This window comes from Balaenoptera borealis (assembly GCF_965194805.1).
Source record: "Balaenoptera borealis genome assembly, chromosome: X".
Classification (NCBI taxonomy): Eukaryota; Metazoa; Chordata; class Mammalia; order Artiodactyla; family Balaenopteridae; genus Balaenoptera; species Balaenoptera borealis.
In genome coordinates, this window is record NC_138881.1 from 35,456,898 (window position 1) to 35,476,820 (window position 19,923).

General features: G+C 49.7%; 1 long non-coding RNA gene across 1 annotated transcript; it reads left to right on the forward strand.

Moving 5' to 3' along the window:
- Positions 1-623: 623 nt before the first annotated feature.
- LOC309620862 lies at positions 624-19,467 on the forward strand. The gene is made up of 3 exons (XR_014239708.1): positions 624-9,917; positions 10,722-11,233; positions 12,230-19,467. It is a non-coding gene; the product is annotated as an uncharacterized lncRNA (long non-coding RNA).
- Positions 19,468-19,923: the final 456 nt, after the last annotated feature.

Sequence of the window (19,923 nt, forward strand, 5' to 3'; positions counted from 1 at the left end):
GAGGGGCAGGAACACCAGAAAAGGGGCGGGGGTGGGGAAAAGGGGCGGGGATGGGGTGGGGTGATGCTCGTGCACATGATGTACTGAGGGTGGGCTCTCCAGAGAAACTCGTACAGGAGTGAGGGAAGCAGGGCAACCAGCGAAACAGAGATATGGGCTTAGTTGCGGGCGAGGGCAATTAACTGTCCCGGTTTGGCCAGGAAGGAGGGTTTCCCGGGATGTGGACTTCCAGACCGAAAATTGAGAGTCCCAAGAAAACTGGGACAGATTGGGCACCGTACTTCGCCCTGATCCCACAGGGAGCTCAGGTACAGGAAAGTCACCACAGAGTTGTCCCCTCCCCTTAAAGCAAAGAGTCCAGGCTTTTGTACTGGTCGTTGGCTGTGCCTCTCCCTGACCCCTGGGTAGCGGGTAACCTCCCAGGTACTGCTGGGGAAAGGGGATCCCATTGACTGAGAGCAGTTCTTCGAGAAGGAGGCAGCTGTGAGCTGATGACAGCCAACACTGACCCCGGCCGATGGGCAGGTGCACCAGCCAGGTAGAGGGGATCCGGACGAGGCAACGACAGTGTCTGCTACATGAAGAACGTGACCTGTGGCGGGGGGGGGGGGGCGCTTCTGGGGACAGGTTTGAAGGTAGGTTGGTTCAATCCCTTACCTCCCACAGGACCCAGTGGCATTGTTGGAGGCTTTCACCAAGGCCTGTTTGATTCAGGTGACAAGGCTGCAGATGAAACTTGTGGTTCACAACAGCACTCCAGCCATAATTCAGTGTAGCTGAGTTTTGAGAAAACTCACCTGTCATTTTGTTTTTTCAAACTGCAAGGGTTCCTTGGGACTCCTTAGCAGTGTATCAAGTTTGATGAAACTTATTAGTTAACACTTTTAAAAATACAGTTATTGTGGAATGAATAGAGATGTGAAATGCTACATATTCCTAAGGTTCATGTGAGGTTTTTCCGGGAATTTGCTCAACAAGCATTTATGGAGCACCTACTATGCACGAGCTGGCTCAGTGCTGCATGCTGGGGGGAGGAGATGAATAGTACAAGGTCCCCACCCTCAGGGAGTTCACAATCCCGATACAAAAACACATAAATCCCAGTGAAAGTGCTGAGGAATTATAGAGTATGGGGCATCAACTGTACCCAGGGCAGGACATTGGGTGTAAGGGGTCTTGAAGGTTTCCCTGAGAGATGATCTTTAGAGATGAAGAATTTGTCAGCTTGAAGCAGACACTGTGTACATCCTCCCAATAGCTGTTCTCCACTTTTTCCTGAGTTGTGCTTGGGAAAAAAGGTCATCTGGAATAAAAACTACATTTCCCAGAATCCTTTGCAGTTAGACCTGGCCATGTGACTAAGTTTGTTGGTCAATGGGATTAAGGTGCCCTGTGTGGCTTCCAGGAGGTGTCCTTAAATGCAAAAGCCATGCCTTCTTCGTCTCTCCCCCCTTCCTGTTGGTTGCTGGACTACAGAGGTAATGGCTGGCACTTTCGCAGCCATCTTGAACCATGAAGTGCACCCATGTGCTAAAGAGGGTAGATCAAAAAGATGGAAGAATCCTGAGTCTCTCACAACTTTGTGAAACTAACTGAACAGCCTTGGACTGTGTAACTCCAGCTTCACTGACAGAAATCTACTTCTACTGTGTTAAAGCCACTGTGATTTTGGATTTTCTATCACTCATTGCCAAACCTAATCCTAACAGGTAAAGTGAGGGTAGAGCAATTCTATTCCAGATGCACAGGCTGTGAATTACCATGGCCCTGGCTTTGGCTTGTGTGGGTTATTTTACTGTCCCTTCCAATTTCCCATCAGCACTTCTGCATTTTCTCTCTCTTAGCCCCTGCGATGGGTGCCAGGGTATACTGACCAGAGCCCTTTTCAGGAAGGAAGGACTTGGTGCCCCAGCTGATGGAAGTGGTGTCAGCAAATAGCCTTTGACTGTCAGCCTTCTGGGGGCGGGTGTTTCACCTAAGGTCATGCTTCTTCCCAATGTAGCCTCCATCAATGACTGATCAGTGCGGGGATAGGGAGGCCTGGCCATCTCAGCCCAACTGAGGACCCCTCCGAAGGGCCATCCCTTAGCTCCAGAGCTCCCTGGGGCATCAGCTGAGGCTGTTTGGGGGCCTGCATTGCACATCAACTTCTCCTTCTGCCCACTCCTGCCTTCTTCACTTCCCTTCCACAGGGGTCGATCTCAACGGCCCTCCTTAGTTTTATTGTCCTATACTTTAAACTCCATCTCAGAGTCTGCTTCCTAAGCTTCCTAGACCCAAGCTGCAACAACCCTGATTTCTTGGCCCCTGGCCTCTGTCCCAGTCCTTCAGCCTCTCCTTCCCCACCCCAACTCTTCATAGCAATTTAGGGCCAGTGACACCCACGCCTAACACTGTGTGCATTTAGCACCTAATGCAATTAGCACTTAATATGAGCTTCCTATGAGGCTAATGGAAGCCTCTCAGCTGAGCTGAGTTAGCATTCCCTCTGGCCTTCTCCAAGTGGCCCACAGGGAGGCAGCTGGAGTAAACTGAGCCCTGAGTAAAAATCAGGAGACCTGGGTTCCCTTCCCCCCTTTGCCTCCAGCGTGCTGCGTGACCTCAGACCAGCCACTCAACTTCTCTGAGCTTCAAATGCCTGAACCAGAAAGCAGAAACCACAATTTTGACTTTAGAGGGCATTTTGGTCACTAAACCAGGGGTTGGCAAACTATGGCTTGTGGGCTGAATCTGGCCTGTCGCCTGTTTCTTTTTTTTTTTTTTAATACATTTATTTATTTTATTTATTTATTTTTGGCTGTGTTGGGTCTTCGTTGCTGCGCAGGCTTTCTCTAGTTGCGGCGAGTGGGGGCCACTCCCTGTTGCGGTGCACGGGCCTCTCATCGCGGTGGCCTCTCTTGTTGCGGAGCACAGGCTCCGGGCATGCAGGCTTCAGTAGTTGTAGCACACGGGCTCAGTAGTTGTGGCTTGCAGGCTCCAGAGCGCAGGCCCAGCAACCGTGGCGCACGGGCCTAGTTGCTCCGCAACATGTGGGATCCTCCCGGACCAGGGCTCGAACCCGCGTCGCCTGCATTGGCAGACGGACCCGCAACAGCTGCGCCACCAGGGAAGCCCTATCACCTGTTTTTATTAATAAAATTTTATTGGAACACAACCATGCCCATCTGTTTCAATGTTAATGATGGCTGCTTTTATGCTACAATGGCAGAGTTTAGTAGTTGCGATGGAGATTGTATGGCCCGCAAAACCTAAAATTTACTATCTGGTCCTTTGTAGAAAAAGTTGGCTGCTCCCTGGTCTAAATGAATTAAGGTGCTATTGTATCTCTTGCCTCAAGAGTTATGACTAGACTGGAATCTGCCCATATTATTCAATATTTATTGATCACCTACTAAGTGCAAGGCCCCATTGTAGACACTGGGACAGCAGTAGCGAACAAACCAGTTGCAGCCCCTGCTCTCCCAAAGCCTACATTCCAGTGGAGGAGCTAGACAGTAAACAAACAAACCAACAAATATCTGTCAAGGGGCCATAAGTGCTATGGAGAAAATTAAAGCAGGGCATGGGAAAGAGGGAAAGAGGTAAGGCAGGCCTGAGATTTTAAGTCGAATGGTTGAGGAGAGCTCTCTGATGGGGTAGCATTGGAGCAGAGACCTGAGGGAAGCAAGAGAGTGAGCCATGTAGATATCTGAGGTAAAAGCATTCCAAGCAGAAGGAACAATCCAGTGCAAAGGACCTGAGGCAGGAGCACAGCTGGTTTGTTCAAGACGCATAAGGATCCTAGTGTGTACATGCACCCCAGTGTTCACTGCAGCACTATTTACAATAGCCAGGACATGGAAGCAACCTAAATGTCTATCGACAGATGAATGGATAAAGAAGATGTGGCACATATATACAATGGAATATTACTCAGCCATAAAAAAAGAACAAAATAATGCCATTTGCAGCAACATGGATGAACCTAGAGATTGTCATACTGAGCGAAGTAAGTCAAAGGCAAACATCATATGATATTGCTTATATGTGAAATCTAAAAAAAAAATGGTACAAATGAACTTATTTACAAAACAGAAATAGAGTCACAGATGTAAAAAACAAACTTATGGTTATCAGGCAGGAAAGGTGGGGGAAGGGATAAATTGGGAGATTGGGATTGACATACACACACTACTATATATAAAATAGATAACTAATAAGGACCTACTGTATAGCACAGGGAACTCTACTCAATACTCTGTAATGACCTATATGGGAAAAGAATCTAATAAAGAGTGGATATATGTATATGTATAACTGAATCACTTTGCTATACACCTGAAACTCACACAACATTGGAAATCAACTAGACTCCAATAAAATTTTTGTTTTGTTTTGTTTTGTTTTGCTTAGGTTGCCTTTTAATCGTTATCTCCTCAGAAAAGATGATTCTAAAGAGTATGACTGGATAAAGAAGATGTGGCACATATATACAATGGAATATTACTCAGCCATAAAAAGGAATGAAATTGAGTTATTTGTAGTGAGGTGGATGGACCTAGAGTCTGTCGTACAGAGTGAAGTAAGTCAGAAAGAGAAAAACAAATACCGTATGCTAACACATATATATGGAATCTAAGAAGAAAAAAAAAAGAAAAAAGGGTCATGAAGAACCTAGGGGCAAGACGGGAATAAAGACACAGACCTACTAGAGAATGGACTTGAGGTTACGGGAGGGGGAAGGGTAAGCTGGGACAAAGTGAGAGAGTGGCATGGACATATATACACTACCAAACGTAAAATAGATAGCTAGTGGGAAGCAGCCGCATAGCACAGGGAGATCAGCTCGGTGCTTTGTGACCACCTAGAGGGGTGGGATAGGGAGGGTGGGAGGGAGGGAGACGCAAGAGGGAAGAGATATGGGAACATATGTACATGTATAACTGACTCACTTTGTTATAAAGCAGAAACTAACACACCATTGTAAAGCAATTATACTCCAATAAAGATGTTAACAAATAAAAAATAAAAAAATTTTAAAAAAAGGATTATGACCAAATTTCACAACATAATAAAGAATACTTTTGCAGTCTTTATAAAATCTTATTTCCAAAGTTAGCAAATTACCTAGAAAATCAAGCTTTAATCAAGATTTATGTTCTGAGACTTTGGAAGAAGGACTTTCTTTTAAACACAAATATTTAAAAGAAAAAAAGTGCATCCTTTTTTAAGATTCTTGAATATTTTCATCAAATGATGTGCTTCTTTTTAAAAATTAAGCTTCCTTCAAAAGAATCTTCACTTTCATTTTGTAACTTAGAAATTCCAAATAAGCACAGCAATAGAATCATACAACGAACTCCCACTTATCCATCAGCCAATATCACATTTTTAACATATAGCCAATGTTCTTTCATTTATGCTTTTTCCTGCCTCCTCCCCCCGATTTCCAATAAAAATTAAAAAAAAAAAAGATCCCAGTGTGGCTGGAACAGAAAGGATGAGGGGGCGACACAGAAGAGGTGAGACCAAGGCGGTCACAAGGGGGTCACATCCCAGAGGGCCTTGCAGGGCATTGTAAGGACTCCTCTAGTTCTTACTCTGAGAGAGAGGTAATGTCACAAGAGGGCTCTGAGCAGGGGAGGGACATGTCTGACTCAGGTTTAAGGCTCTGTGTGGGAAACAGACTGTAGAGGTCACAGGGAGCAGCAGGGAGGCCAGTAACAATCCGAGTGACAGATGAGGGTGTCTCAGACCAGGGAGGTGGAAGCAGAGATAGGGAGAAGTGGTCAGATTTGGGCTGTTTTGAGCGAGATGTAGAGCCAATAGGCGATCATGCTTGTTCCATGAATGCGGCTTGAGGTGGAATTACCCACTTCTGCCCTTTCCCCTGCTCTTCCTTAAATGGGGATATTGTGTCCTCAAGTCATTTTTAGGATGCCTGGCATGGTAGGAATTTACTGACCCTGGAAGCCCACCTTGTCAGAAATTATCTATGTGAGCATCAGCCATGAGGGTGTAGGTCTGTCCTCACCAAAGGGGATTTCAGCGGTTAGTGACGGTGCAGAAGTTCCTCCTGGTGCCCCCTCCTTTTTTACTCACAGCAAAGTTCCTGTGGGGTTCAGAGCTGGTTCGGGAGCAAACAGGCAGACCGAGGGATCCTTTTTTTTTTTTTTTTAAAGATTGCTTTTATTAATTAATTAATTAATTTTATATATTTATTTTTTTATGGCTGTGTTCGGTCTTCGTTTCTGTGCGAGGGCTTTCTCTAGTTGTGACAAGCGGGGGCCACTCTTCATCGTGGTGCGCAGGCCTCTCACTGTCGCGGCCTCTCCCGCTGCGGAGCACAGGCTCCAGACGCACAGGCTCAGCAACTGTGGCTCATGGGCCTAGCTGCTCCGCGGCATGTGGGATCTTCCCAGACCAGGACTCGAACCCGTGTCCCCTGCATTGGCAGGCAGACTCTCAACCACTGCGCCAGCAGGGAAGCCCAGGGATCCTTTTTTTAAAAAAAAATTTATTTGGCTGCGCCGGGTCTTAGTTGCGGCACGCGGGATCTTCGTTGCGGCATACGGGATCCTTTAGCTGCGGCATGTGAGATCTTTAGTTGTGGCATGTGGGCTCTTAGTTGAGGCATGCATGCGGGATCTAGTTCCCCGACCAGGGATCGAACCCGGGCCCCCTGCATTGGGAGCGTGGAATCTTAACCACTGGACCCCCAGGGAAGTCCCAAGGGATCCTTAAATCGAAGTCAAACATGTCCTTCCTCTGTTCAGAGCCCTCCTGTGACCCCCTGGGTCAGAAGGTAGGGTCTATGTCCTCTCCTTTTGAACCTGCACTGACCTCAGTGACTCGCCGTAGCCCAGAGAATGGAGCAGAAGTGACATTGCATGACATCCAAGGGCAGGTCAGAAAAGTCCATGTGGCTTCCACCTGGCTCTCAGAATGCTCACTCTGGGGGATGCCGACTGCCATGCAAGAAGTCCAACCGCCCTGAGACTGCTATGCCGGAGGGTCCTCATGGAGGTGCCCACTCCCACAGTGTCAGCTGAGCTCCAGGCTGACATCCCGAGTCAATGCCAGCCCTGTGGGTGCGCCAGTTTGGATGTCCAGCCCCGTCCAGCCTTCAGATGACTCCCAACTGGCATCTGAATGTAACAGCATGAGAGACTCCAAGTGAGAACTGCTCAGCCAAGCCTTTCCTGATTTCCCGGCCTAGAGAACCATGAGCAAAGAAGAGCTGTAAAGTTTCAGGATAAATGGTTGCCCAACGGTAATAATTGAAACACCATTGATTTTGGAGCCTTGCCACCAAGGATCTGTAGGTAGACTAGGACCGGTCACAGGATGTCCCCAACGCACGTGTACAGGGGTAGACATCACAAGGGCAGCATCCTGCCACTGTGGGCTCTTCTCCTCCAGGTTAATCCCCATTGAACACCCAGGGTGATGGGCCCTTTGGCGTTCTGTACGCCAAGGGATAGTAAACATTGCTTGGGTTTTGTTCCTTCCCTCAGTCAGCTCTTCTACACGGGTGGTGGCATGGGAGGGGTGGTGGCATGGGAGGGGTGGTGGCATGGGAGGGGTGGGTCCCAAACCCCAGAGAATCGCCCCTACGGGCTAAGCAGTGTCTGCTGCAAAACAGAGAGTGGCAGGCCACGGAGTCCAACGAGAGAGAGATTTATGCCTCTTACTCTCCATCTGCAAAGCAAAACAAAAATAGCTGAAATGCCGGTTTTCTGCTTTATCGGCTCTGTGAATAAGCATATAAATTTCTATGACATTTCTGGAGGCTTGCTGAAGGGGAAAAAAGCCATCCCCCAGGACGCGGCCAGCAGCAGCGGCAGCATATGGTTTGCTGAGAGCAGAGGCAGAGTGCATTGTGTGTCTGTGAGCATTGAAAAAGGTGACTTTGCCGGTAATTTCAGACTCAAGGCAGTGTTTGCACCTTTTTAAAAATTTTTTTCCTCTTTTTCATTATAAAAAGTCTTGCCTAAGCCCAGGCAGTTGTCATGGCCAATCAGTCCTCGGCGGGGAAGCGGGATTATGCTGGGCCGTGGTTAAGCGCAGGGAGGCGGGTCTGAGCCCGGGCTCCTTGGGGCTCCAGGTGGCCCAGGATATCATGCTCGGCTCCTGGAAGAGGGGGACAGCATCCTATTAAGAAGCTCACATAAGAGAAAAGGGGAGGCAGTCTGCAGGACATGTGGAAAGACCCAAAGAGCTGAAGAACAGAACAGGAGTCTGGCTTTTTGTCTCACTCCAGCAATTCCTTTCTCCAGTGAGGACTCAGGCAGGAAGTTCAGTGAAGATGTCTCCAACCCCAGCGGGTGGGAACCAGCACTGACAGCAAGTCACCATCAGCCTGGCAGGGAGACCGGTCCCACAGCTCCTGCCAGGAGGCAGGAAGGGCACCGCCTGTGTGCAGTTCCATGGGGTTAGGGAAGCCCAACAAACTATTCAGCTCATTCTGTACTTAAATTCCACAGTTAGCTTGATTCTTACGGCTCAAGCCAAACAAGGGACTTGTCCCCTTTTATGTTGTAATTATGCTGTTCCCTGATGTACATTAATACATTGGTTTCTTATCAGTCGTTTACACTTTAGTATAAATGAATGTATTAGAAACTACCCTAAAAGTACATTGCATGGAAAGGAGGGAGAAAGAGAACATGAGGACACTGCATGGAGGGAGGAAGTTATGGCAAAGGATAGGCAGAGAGTTTCGAGGAAGGAATAGAAAAGGAAAAGGTATCCCACAGAAAAACCTAGCTTTCATCACAGTTTTACCCAGGACCCCATCCTGTTGAAGGGAGAAAATGGCTAGAAATCCTCAGAAAAAGGGGTAGTGCAAACAGAAGCAGTGTGTCAGGTGTAAACAAACGAGCTGCCCTCTCTCCCTCTTCTCCAGGAACACCAGCCAACAGTAAGAGAGTAGGTTTCATCCTGCTCCAGCCTCGGTGCCCCACCCCCTGCAGTCACCTAGACCCAGTGTTCGATATATTTGCAGGACGAAGTGAATACATTTGCAGAATAAAGTGAAAACTTCTTACCTTGGCATGCGACGCCCAGCACAATTTGGCTTTGACCTTTTTCCCACTCTTATCTCCTACAGCCTCTCCTCCCCTTCCCAGCTTTATCCATGTGCCCTGCTCCCCACTTTTCTTCTCGCCATTCCCTAAGTCTATTTTGTATTTCCTCCATCTCTCTCTTTGCCCAAACTATCTACTCTCCCTGGACTGCCCTTCCCATCCTCGCTGCCTGTCAAATTCCTACATTCTTCCCAAACCCAGATCAAATTACACCTCCTCAAAGATTTCCAAGATCTTCCCATAGTCTTCTTTCCCCCTCTCTGATCATTCCTTAGCAGGCTATTTAAAGGCCTCTTGTCATACTTTGCCTTGAGTCATAGTTTGGTTCCCCCCAAAAGCAGAGCCTGAGATTTGGATGCAGATCATTTATTTGAGAGATGATCCCAGGGACTATAGTGAGGGAGCAGGGAGAGTGAGATCAAAAAGAGGGAGGCCAATAAGAGGAGATTACCCCTTATGATGGTTCATTATATGTGCCAACTTGACTGAGCCATCAGGTACCCAGATATCTGGTCAAACATTATTCTGAGTATATCTCTGAGGGTGTGTCTGGGTGAGGTTGACATTTGAACCTGTGGACTGAGTAAAGCAGATTGCCCTCCCCTCTGTGGGTGGGCCTCATCCAATCAGTTGAAGGCCTGATAGAACAAAAAGTCTGAGTAAGTGGGAACTCCTCCTGCCTGTTTGAGCTGGGACATTGGTCTTTTCCTACCTTTGAACTTGAATTGAAATACTGGCTCTTTCTGGACCACCAGCCTGCCAGTTTTCAGACTGGAACTCACAATCTGAACTCTCCTGGGTCTGGCTTGCTGACTGAAGATCTTGGGACTTCTCAGCCTATATAATCACGTGAGTCAATTTCTTATAATAAATCTATCTCTGTGTCTATATTGAGAGAGCTATCTTACTGGTTCTGTTTCTCTGGAGAACCCTGACAAATACACCCCTGTAGGCAACTAGGGCTCAGTCCCCCTGGAGAACCTCTGGGAAAGTAAATGACAAAAGCCTCCGAATCAGCCCCTGCAGGGTGGATAGTCCCAGACACTCCAAGGGCTTCCTATCTTCGACATTCATTTCTCTGCCTTCAGGCTTTCTCTGGTGGCAGAAGTGTGATCAGTCCACATGGCAGGCAGCCTGGAATTGATGGGAGGCAACACCCAAGGGACAACCCTCAAGCAATGGGATGGGGGCAAGAGTTGGTACAGAAGGACTGCAGCTTCCTGGCCCCTCTGTGGAGGGCAGCCTGGGGCATGTTCCTCGCAGTTTTCCAAAAGGTGCCCAGCAGCACTGAGCCTGTCGCCCACCCACCCCTCAGCGTGCATTTCACTCGCTTTCCTCCCTTCCCTGGCTCACTTCCGCACCCCCTCACTGTGCACCCTGGGATCTCTTCCCCAGCAAAGGACTTGCACCCATATCTCTGCCATGTCATGTGCCACGCACACTGTGCTCGGAGCTAGAGAATCAGAGCAGAGTAAGCCTTGGCGAGGTGCCCAGAGTCACAGAATAACGGTCCCAACCGTCGAGGAATCTGGAAAGTCGGCTCCCTCTGAAACGTGGCACTCCCTCTGGCAATGGGTATCAGCACTATGAACTCTGGGGACGTGCCAGAGGGGTGACATAATCACTAAGCTGCTTTCTGAAAACACCTTCCAGGGCCGTCGACTGGCCAAGCAAGAAAGTCAAGGTCATCCAGCTGTGGTGATTCATCACACCTCATTGTGAATCCTGGAAACGGTTCACTCATTCCCCGATCCCACTAATATCTCCTGGGAAGAGCACCACAAGCCCGGCAGACCCGGATTCCACATGTGGGCCACCCTCTCTCCCACCTGATCACCAAAGAGTGGCCCTCGGAACCAAGATCTGCCATCACTGAAGCCACGTGAAAGCACATGGCACAGGTCCCAAAGGCACGCCCACGAGATGTGTCCCCAAAGCATTTTTGAGAGATGATAGCCTCCTGGCAGTAAGGCAAACGTCTCCCAAGGTGTCCTTCTCAGAGACCACACTCAGGAAGAGGCAGTTCTGGAATGCTGAGTTTGAATACCAGCTCTCATTAGCTCGAATGATACCATTACTCACGTTAAACCAAAAAGATAGTCAAACAAAAGATGGAGAGTAAATCATCCGTGGTCCCCCAGCAGACCCCAGAAAAAGCCAAACCGGTAAGCAAACTGTGGTGGGCTCTTTCTGCTCGGGTTCCCAGAACGATACCCTCTGCAAGGTGTGATGTGTCTCTGGGCTGATTTATATAGAAAACCAAACCTAGCCGAGGCCAACCCTCGATCCATCGGCCTGACTGGCCCTGAGTCCTCCTCACAGGCTTGGCTGGGCCGCTGAAGGACAACAGCACGCCTCAGCCTGACCTGCAAGGAGCTCTCTGAGCCGCTAGGTTTGGGGCAGGGACGCTTTACTGCCAACCTTGAAGTCAGTGCCAGGGAGGGTGTGTTCTAGGCTTTTCCATTTAGCTTGCCCTGGGCTAAATGCAATTACCACCAGGTGAGGCCCGATTCTCCCTTCCCTCCTTGCCCTGTCTGTTCCTTCTCCTGCATCCACATCCTCCAAAGGGGCTCCAGGGGACTCCAGGAAACTGGCCTTCTGAGCCCCCTCGCCTGAGTTGCAGGAAGAGGCTGGAAGGCGCAAGCCCGAAATCTCCTCCTGGCTTCTTCCCAGCAGCCCGGCGGGCGCCTCCCTGCACGATTTGGACCATTTGACTTTCTTCTTGTAGAATCCCGAATTGGTCTCCTTTCGTTTAATTCATCAGGAGCCGGTGGTGGGTGGAAGGCTTCCAGAAGGTCAAAGGAAGAGGGAAGGGCTCTCTGGAAGGCGCATCAGGCCTTCCTGGGAGGGAAACACTTTCGAATCCAGGAAAGAAAAATCTTGCGTTTCAGGCAGTGATGAAAGGTGGGATATTCTGTGTCTCCCAGGATTGGGAAGGAGGGATGAGAGGACTTATGTTTTTTTTTGAAACGCCACCCGGTGCAGAAAGGGGCAAGTCTGAAATTCGGCAGCAAGGTCAGAGGAGCCCAAGTCAGGCAGCCCTGTCTTGGAAATTCAGGTCTTCTCCAGGATGGGGGAGGAAGGAGAAGAAAGGGGTGCAGGGTTTTTGGGGTTTTTTGAATTTTATTTTATTTTTATTTATTTATTTTTTTATACAGCAGGTTCTTACTAGTGAGAAGGTTCTTACTTAACAGCACTCGTGGAAGATGCGCTCCTGGGGCTGCCCAATGCTCAAAGCCACTGGTTCCTCCATGGGAAGGGAGGGCTCTTCCATGGGAGCCTTTCTTGGCCCTCTGAAGACTCCAACAGCATCTCCTGTGACCAGGCACGGTGCATCTCTTTGGGCGGACACTCCTGCTGCCCTCAGTGGCACCCGTCCCACACAGACATGTGCTAGTGGTCCCCTCACCCTCTGACAGAAGCCGTGACCTTAGTTTGGGTTCCCGCAGCAGACTCAGGAACAAGGACCCTGATGCAAGTCATTTATTAGGGAGGGGACCCCACGAGATATCCCAGGAAGGGGAGGGCAGCAAGTCCAGGTTGTGCTCTGAACAGGTCGCTGCTGCGGACAACTGGAGATGGTGTAGAACACACATCAGGGTGTCCCACCCAAGGGAAGGAAACTGGGGGCAGCGGGGGGCGGGGGGCTCATAACTCCCACCTGGTACAAGTTGAGCCCTGCCCCCAAGGGCCATTAGCTCCCTAGAACTTTGGGACCACCCAGCCAGGACCCAAGCATATTTCTAAGTGGAGAGAGTGCTTTCAGGTAGAACACTCTAGGCTTATAAGGGATGAGTGCTAAGGGGTTATCTGGAAGGACCAAGGACACTGCTGCAGCCCTCTTAACTGAATCCCTCTTAGAGATGCATCTGGACCAAGCCAGCATCCCTAGCCAGGTTGGGCGCCCACTGCCTGTGATTCACCCACCACTGATGTGCACCCCACCGGGGTAGGAAGGTTGACATGTGTGGGACGCCAGTCCACAGCTCCCAGATCACGGCTGGGGTCAAGTATCGCGATCTCAAGGCTCTCCAAGTGGAGCGCTTACGTCATTCTTTCTAGGCTCTTGTTTAACACCCTCCCTCCCCCCAGCCCTACCTGTACATCTTTACTGTCTTTTTTTTTGGCGGGGACTGGGGTTTCCAGCAAGAGACCAAAGAAATCTGCCAGCAGAACACCCAGTGCCCCCTCTTTTCCCCCTTTTATATCCTCCTCCGGGTCTGAAGTCCTTTAACTGGGTCTTTGATATTTCCTTTGAAAATATCTGCATTTTGGTCTCACATTGGAATCTCTTAGCTGTTGTCTTTGGCGCTCAAGGTGAAATGTGCAGTTTAATGTCCTAACTTGGTAGCTCAGCTCTGATGTCTCCATCCCACACCGGGCTCTGTGAAGTGGGAGGGAGCGCGCCCTCCTCCTCACCCCAGGCCCAACTCTGACCTGGCGGGCGCCAGAGCAGCCTGCTGGTGCCCCCTTTGGTAGAATTAAACCTTTCAGGAGAACCGCTTCTCTCCCGTCAACCTGCAAGCATTTTCTCCATCAGCCTCAGTCCAAGCTCAAAGGGGCCAACATCAAAGACTGTAGTGGATTGAATGGTGCTCTACCCTCCACAAAAGATGAGTCCATTCAGAACCTGTGAATGTGATCTTATTTGGAAAAAAGGTCTTTACAGACCTAATCAAGTTAAGGATCGCAAGATGAGATCATCCTGGATTAGGGTGGCCCCTAAATCCAATGACATGTGTCCTTAGGAAAGAAGGGCACAAGGACATATTGTAGAGCACAGGAAATTATAGCCATAATCTTGTAATAACTTTTAATGGAGTATAATCTGTAAAAAGACTGAATCACAGTGCTGTACATCTGAAACTAATATAATATTGTAAATCAACTGTACTTCAATAAAAAGAAAAAGAAAGGAAAGAGAAGGAGACACAACACACAGGGGAGAGGATGACATAAAGACGGAGGCAGAGATTGGAGGGATGCGTCCACAAGCCAAGGAAAACCAAAGATCGCCAACAGTCACTGGAAGCTTGAAGAGAGGCCTGGAAGGGATTCTCCCTCAGAGCCTCCAGAAGGAACCAATCCTCCCAACTGGTGGATTTCAGACTTCCATCTTCCGGACCTGTGAGAAAATACATTTCTGTTGTTTTAAAGTAGCCAGTTTGTGGCACTTTGTTATAGCAGCCCTGGCAAACCAGTACAGGTGCGAATACCAAGTGTGACAGTTTGATGAGACAATAAAACTACGGGGGGAGCTGGCCCAAGGCGACCACCAAAAGGTAAGGTGGTCAATGGCAGAAGACAAGAATCCCTGATGTGGGCTCCCTTGAGGGTTAGGAGTTTGTGGACCCTCTTGTCAGCTTTCCCACTAATGGGGACCAGCTTTTGATTCAGGCACCCTTGCTTTCAAACCTGGACTGAGCCAAGTCCCAGCTGTGGGACTCAGCCCAGATTCTGAGCATAGCTTCCTAATCTGAAAAATGGGAACGCATTCCACTTCCCAGGGTTGGGAGGATTAAATGTAGCTAACACGGAGCCCGGTCCATAGGAGGCCCTCTCTGTGAGCTGCCTTAGATTGGATTCGTGACACAAAGGTTCAAGTGATTTATTTGGGAAGGGATCCCAGGATCTTGGGTAGGGAAGTACTAAAGCGATACAAGGAAAGAAAGAAGGCAATAAAGAGTGCATTAATGAGGCAGCTATTGCAGTAGTGACAAGAGCTTAATTCCACAGGGAAACTGAGAAGTGGTGTATAACAGGTGCCTCCAAGTAAACTTACCTAAAGGATGAGGGAGTTGGGGTATTTATCCGCCAACTTCCATTAGGCATTGGTTGAGGGTTGCTCCTGGGGCAGTGTGAATTCCTGAATGCATCCCTATTGCTACTATAACAGATTTTGCTGTTGTAACAAATTACCTCAAACTTTGTGGCTTCAAGCAACACAAATTTATTATCCGCTGGAAGTCAGAAGTCCACAATGGGTCAGCAGATCTGTGCTTCTCTTGGAACTCTACAGGAGACTCTGTTGCCTTGCCCTTTCCAGCTTCTAGAGGTTGGCCACATTCCTTGGCTCGTGACCCCGCATTACTCTGATCTATGCTAGTCTTGTCACTTCTCATCCTCTGCTTCCGTCATCACATCACATTCTCTGACTCTGACCCTCCTGCCTCCCTCTTACAAGGACCCACCTGGATAATCCAGGATAGTCCTCCCCCTGGCAAGATCCCTAACTTTAATGACATCTGCAAAGTCCCTTTTACCATAAGGTACCATAATCACAGGTTCCAGGGACTAGGATGTGGAGACTTTGGGAGCCATTATTCAGCCCACCACACGGGGCCTTTCTAGCCGGCTCCACAGTCAGAGCTGCCTTCTGGGGCTGGGGTGGGGACGAGGAAGCTCTCACGTACCGATATGCGGATCCACTGAAAAGCTGGAGGAATATGAGCGGGGCGCTGACACTGAGAAACTCAGGTTTTGTTAGCAGTAATAGAATAGCAAAGATGTACAGGCAAAGCCACTAGGTGGGCAGAGGTAGAGCGGGGGGCCGTGGCGGCCTCAGAACTCCTTGGTTCGAAGGTGTTGAAGAGAAAACTGGTTGCCAGAACATTCAAAAAAGCCAAACTCACACATAAACGTCTTGGATCCTCACAAGAACTATTTTGTGCTGGGGGAGGGCACATACACTCTTCCCCATTTTAGAGCTGAAGAAACTGAGGCTCAGTGACTTGCTCCAGGTCACACAGTGGCAGAGCAAAGGACCTGCTTTTGGATGTGCTCACCCAGCGCTGCTCTCACTACCCCACCTAGCCACAGCTTGGCTTGAAACAATCTGGAATGAGCCAGGCCTGTGGCCATACCTAAGAAGATGCCAGCCCCTCGGGCACATCGTCTTCTACTTCTGAGTCTTTAAGGGTCTGGCTGAGCTGCTGGAGTCGAGAGAGACCCAGCAGGACTGTTGATGAATGTGATTGCTTTACCAGAAGTTTAAAAATGTAGCTACTACGGTTGAGCGTTGTTTAGAATCGATCTCTGGTAATTTGCCTCCCACGTGCGTACATGCACGTGGCCGAATTCTGTGGACGATATTTCCCCAATCTCTCTCTCCCCCATCTGTCACCTCTTCTTCCTCCCCACACTCCCAGCTCAGACCTCCATCACTTCCTACCTGGACCACAGCCAAAGCCTTCTTGTGTGTTCCTTTCCTCTGAGTCTCCTGCCCCGATCCATCTCACTCCCTGGCTCCCTTTAACTTCAGTGGAGGACAGGCTGTCGGTGCCCTTTCATTTTCTTCCAGACTTTCCAGTTTGGTGTGTTCCGGCAGACTTCCAATTGCCAGTATCTGTATCTCTGATCCTGAGCGTTTTTTCCAGAACCACAAGTTGGAAGGGCCAAAGAATTAGTACTTCAGAAAACAGCCCTCAAGCAATGATGGAAGAGGAGCAAGTAGATAAATGCCCCAGCTCCCCATCCCTCAGTTGAGATAAGTATGAGCTGTGTGTCCCAAACCATCTCCCAGATGTCCCACTGGGATTAAGCACCAGTGGCCCACAGTGGGGACTTGCTTAATAACACCCTTTATTTCAGCCTTCCCTTCCCTGTCTCACTTCTCTACTCCCCTGCTGGTGTTTCCTGAAACCACCTTCCAAATAACGACTTGTCCTTGAATCCTTCTCTTACGGTCTGCAACTAGGACACTCAAGTTAGATAATGGGGTTACTTACCTACACAACAACTTCCAAGAGAATGTCTCTCCGTGTCCTCCTTAGCCTGCTAGCCAAGGCTGACCCCGGTCCATCTTTCCACTCAAACTCCATCTCTCCATCTTGCCCGTGACACCCAAGTCAAAGAGCACTGCACGCCTATTTCTTGCTTTCACATCCCTGTGCCTTTGGTCAGCTGTCTCTGCCCTCCTTTTCTTACCATGTTTCCTCCAGCGTAGAAAAACCAGTTCAGAAGTAGACATGAAACAAGAAGGAAAGAATGTTGATAACTGTAGAAGCTAGGCATGGGTACATGGGGTGGGGGGCTGTTATTATACCATTCTGTTAACTTTATACATGTCTGATCTTTTCCATAATAAAAAACTAAAAGAGAAAATCAATTCATATCAATGACTGACATTGATAGTGTCCTGCCCATATGTCCTCATATGCTCCCATGGCTTCTTACAGCAACTACCAGCCTCTCTCAGCCAGAGGGCATTCTCTAATGTGTGTGTGGGGCAGGGGGGCGGTGCTCAGCAACTGTGCAGGGCAGTTTGGGGGTGCCAGGGAGTTAACACTCCCCAAAGCAGCTCTCCAAGGAGTGTGTGGAGTCAGTGGATATTCTGGTTTCCTCACCCTCAGTGTAATAACCCCAAGAGCGTTTCCACACCATCTTCCAGCAGTGCCCAGTGGGACTGAGTCTCAGTTGTTCATTAATATACTCTGTATTGGCTTTCTCCTCTCCCCTGTCTGATTTCCCCACTTCTCTACTGGTGTTGCCTGAGATCTCCTCCCAAGCAAAGTGCATACATACAAATCCTAGTCTCAGGATCTCTTCAAGGGAAAGCCAATCTAAAACAAGATGTTACCATCACCATGAAAGCATCCCTTCTTCCCCAACTTAGAAGTGATGTCTTTCTCTTCTGAGCCCTTGGAGCATGTTGCCTGGGCTTGGAAGACTCAGGACAGATTCCTTCTCCTAAGAATGTTTGGAAGTATGGCAGGATGAAGCCTGATAAAGGAATTAAGTCCTAGACGGCAGGGTTAGCTTAAAATAAATATTATTAATTCTGGATGGACCCAGCCTCAGAGCCCCTGTCATATCCTGCACAGACTTAACCCAGTTCCCTGCACATCGTACCTGCCCCATCATCATCTGTTGAGTGAACATAATACTCACTGACATGTATTGAGCAAATACTATGAATTCTGTATGTTCTAAAGTATTTAATCCACACAATAACACCAAGAGGGAGTTATTATTATTATTACCTGCCACTTAAGAAATTGAGGGACTTCCCTGGTGGCGCAGTGGTTAAGAATCTGCCTGCCAATGCAGGGGACACGGGTTCGATCCCTGGTCTGGGAAGATCCCACATGCCGCGGAGCAACTAAGCCCGTGCGCCACAACTACTGAGCCTGCACTCTAGAGCCCGCGTGCCGCAACTACTGAAGCCCACGCGCACCTAGAGCCCGTGCTCCGCAACAAGAGAAGCAGCCGCAGTGAGAAGCCTGCACACCGCAACAGAGTAGCCCCCGCTCGCCGCTACTAGAGAAAAGCCCGCGCGCAGCAACGAAGACCCAATGCAGCCAAAAATAAATAATTTTTTAAAAAAATCTAAAATGAAGAAATTGAGGATCAGGAGGGTTAAGTGACAATCCCAAGGTCACACAGCCAGGAAATGGCCGATCAGGGAGAGAAAGCACGGCTGGCTGGCTTGTTCCTCACCCCTCCTCCCTCTTCTGGAGCGCATCACAGGTGTCTACAGGAAACCCCCTTTCCAGTTCTCTGGATCTGTGAGAATAAAAGTCATCCCCAACCCAAGTCTTTACCGCTTCTCCTGACAAGGGCTTGGTGCCCGCGTGAGCAGCAGAGTGCCAGGCCTGAGGGCTCTCTCTTCACAGTCACGGGGCTTGGCACACAGGCCTCCCCAGCCCCGCTGCCCCCAACCGCACAGCGCCTGCAACGAGCAGCCTTCCCGGCAGGCCTCCTCCGGCCAGGAGGCTCCAGCTGCCTCCTGCACCCTCCGACCAGCCACCCCAGGCTTCCTTGGGGCTGCAGAGGAGACCCACCAAGGCGCGCAGGTGTGGCCACCCTGCTGGGTGCTTGTCCAACACCGCGCACACCCTTCCCAAGCCAGCTCTGCATTCTGCTCCAGTAATAACACAAACCCGTCAAGAGAAAAAGAGAGCATGAGATGTGTGTGTATGTGTGTGTGTGTGTGTGTGTGTGTGTGTGCGTGTGAGAAGAGACTTGCTTGGAAACGCCAACCCCTCACCAAAGATGTTCCCAGCCCTCATTTGTACACACAGTCTTCAAACATCAAAGTGTTTGTTAAGTGTAAATATTTTTATTCGCTCCCCTCCTTCTCCTCCCTCTCCTCCTCCATGCCGGCTCCGAGCTCAGCGGATGCCAGGAGACCCCTCCGACTCAGAGCCAGCAGGGATGGTTTTGGGAAAGGGCACTTCCAGGTCCCAGCGGGCAGCCAGCAGCTGCGCCTCACAGCCGCCCGGGACTCAGCTCCCAGCAGCAAGCGCCTCTCTTGGCGCCTGTTTCCATAGGAACAGGCAGGCCCAGGATTGGCAGCCGTGGGAGCGTTACCCACGCTGGCTGCTTTTCAAGTGGTCCCTCCATGTACTTCCCCTCTCCTCCCCACCCCGTGCCCAGGTCTGCCCTGGGAAGGACCACAGGTCTGGAGAAGTGCCCAGGTAGAGGGGAGCTGCAGGGCTCTCCCTAATGTGCTGAATTCTGGAGCAACAAGGTGAATCTTGCTTGGAGCCTTTGTCACCCCTCCCCCCCCACCGCCGAGTCCCCTGCCTTCCTCCACTGGGTACTCATCTGCATGCCTAGGTTAGCTTTCCCAGCCTGGCAAAGGACGGAGAGTGATCCAGAGAACTCCATCGGGGCCGCGCTCAGAAAACTCATTCCCATCCAGGAAAACCCTCTTATTAAGCACCTCTCTGCTCTGCGGCTTTCTGTGCCCTGCAGGTCAAACTGTGCTCTGCCTCTTCGTTTCCCCACCAAGCCGGTGCTGTGCATCTCTCTTTATTAAACAGGAAGCTGACAAACAGAGGGCCTCTCTGGGCCTCCAACGCCAGCCTAATGATGGCTCTACCAGAGATCACTGAGAATGAGCCCATGGATT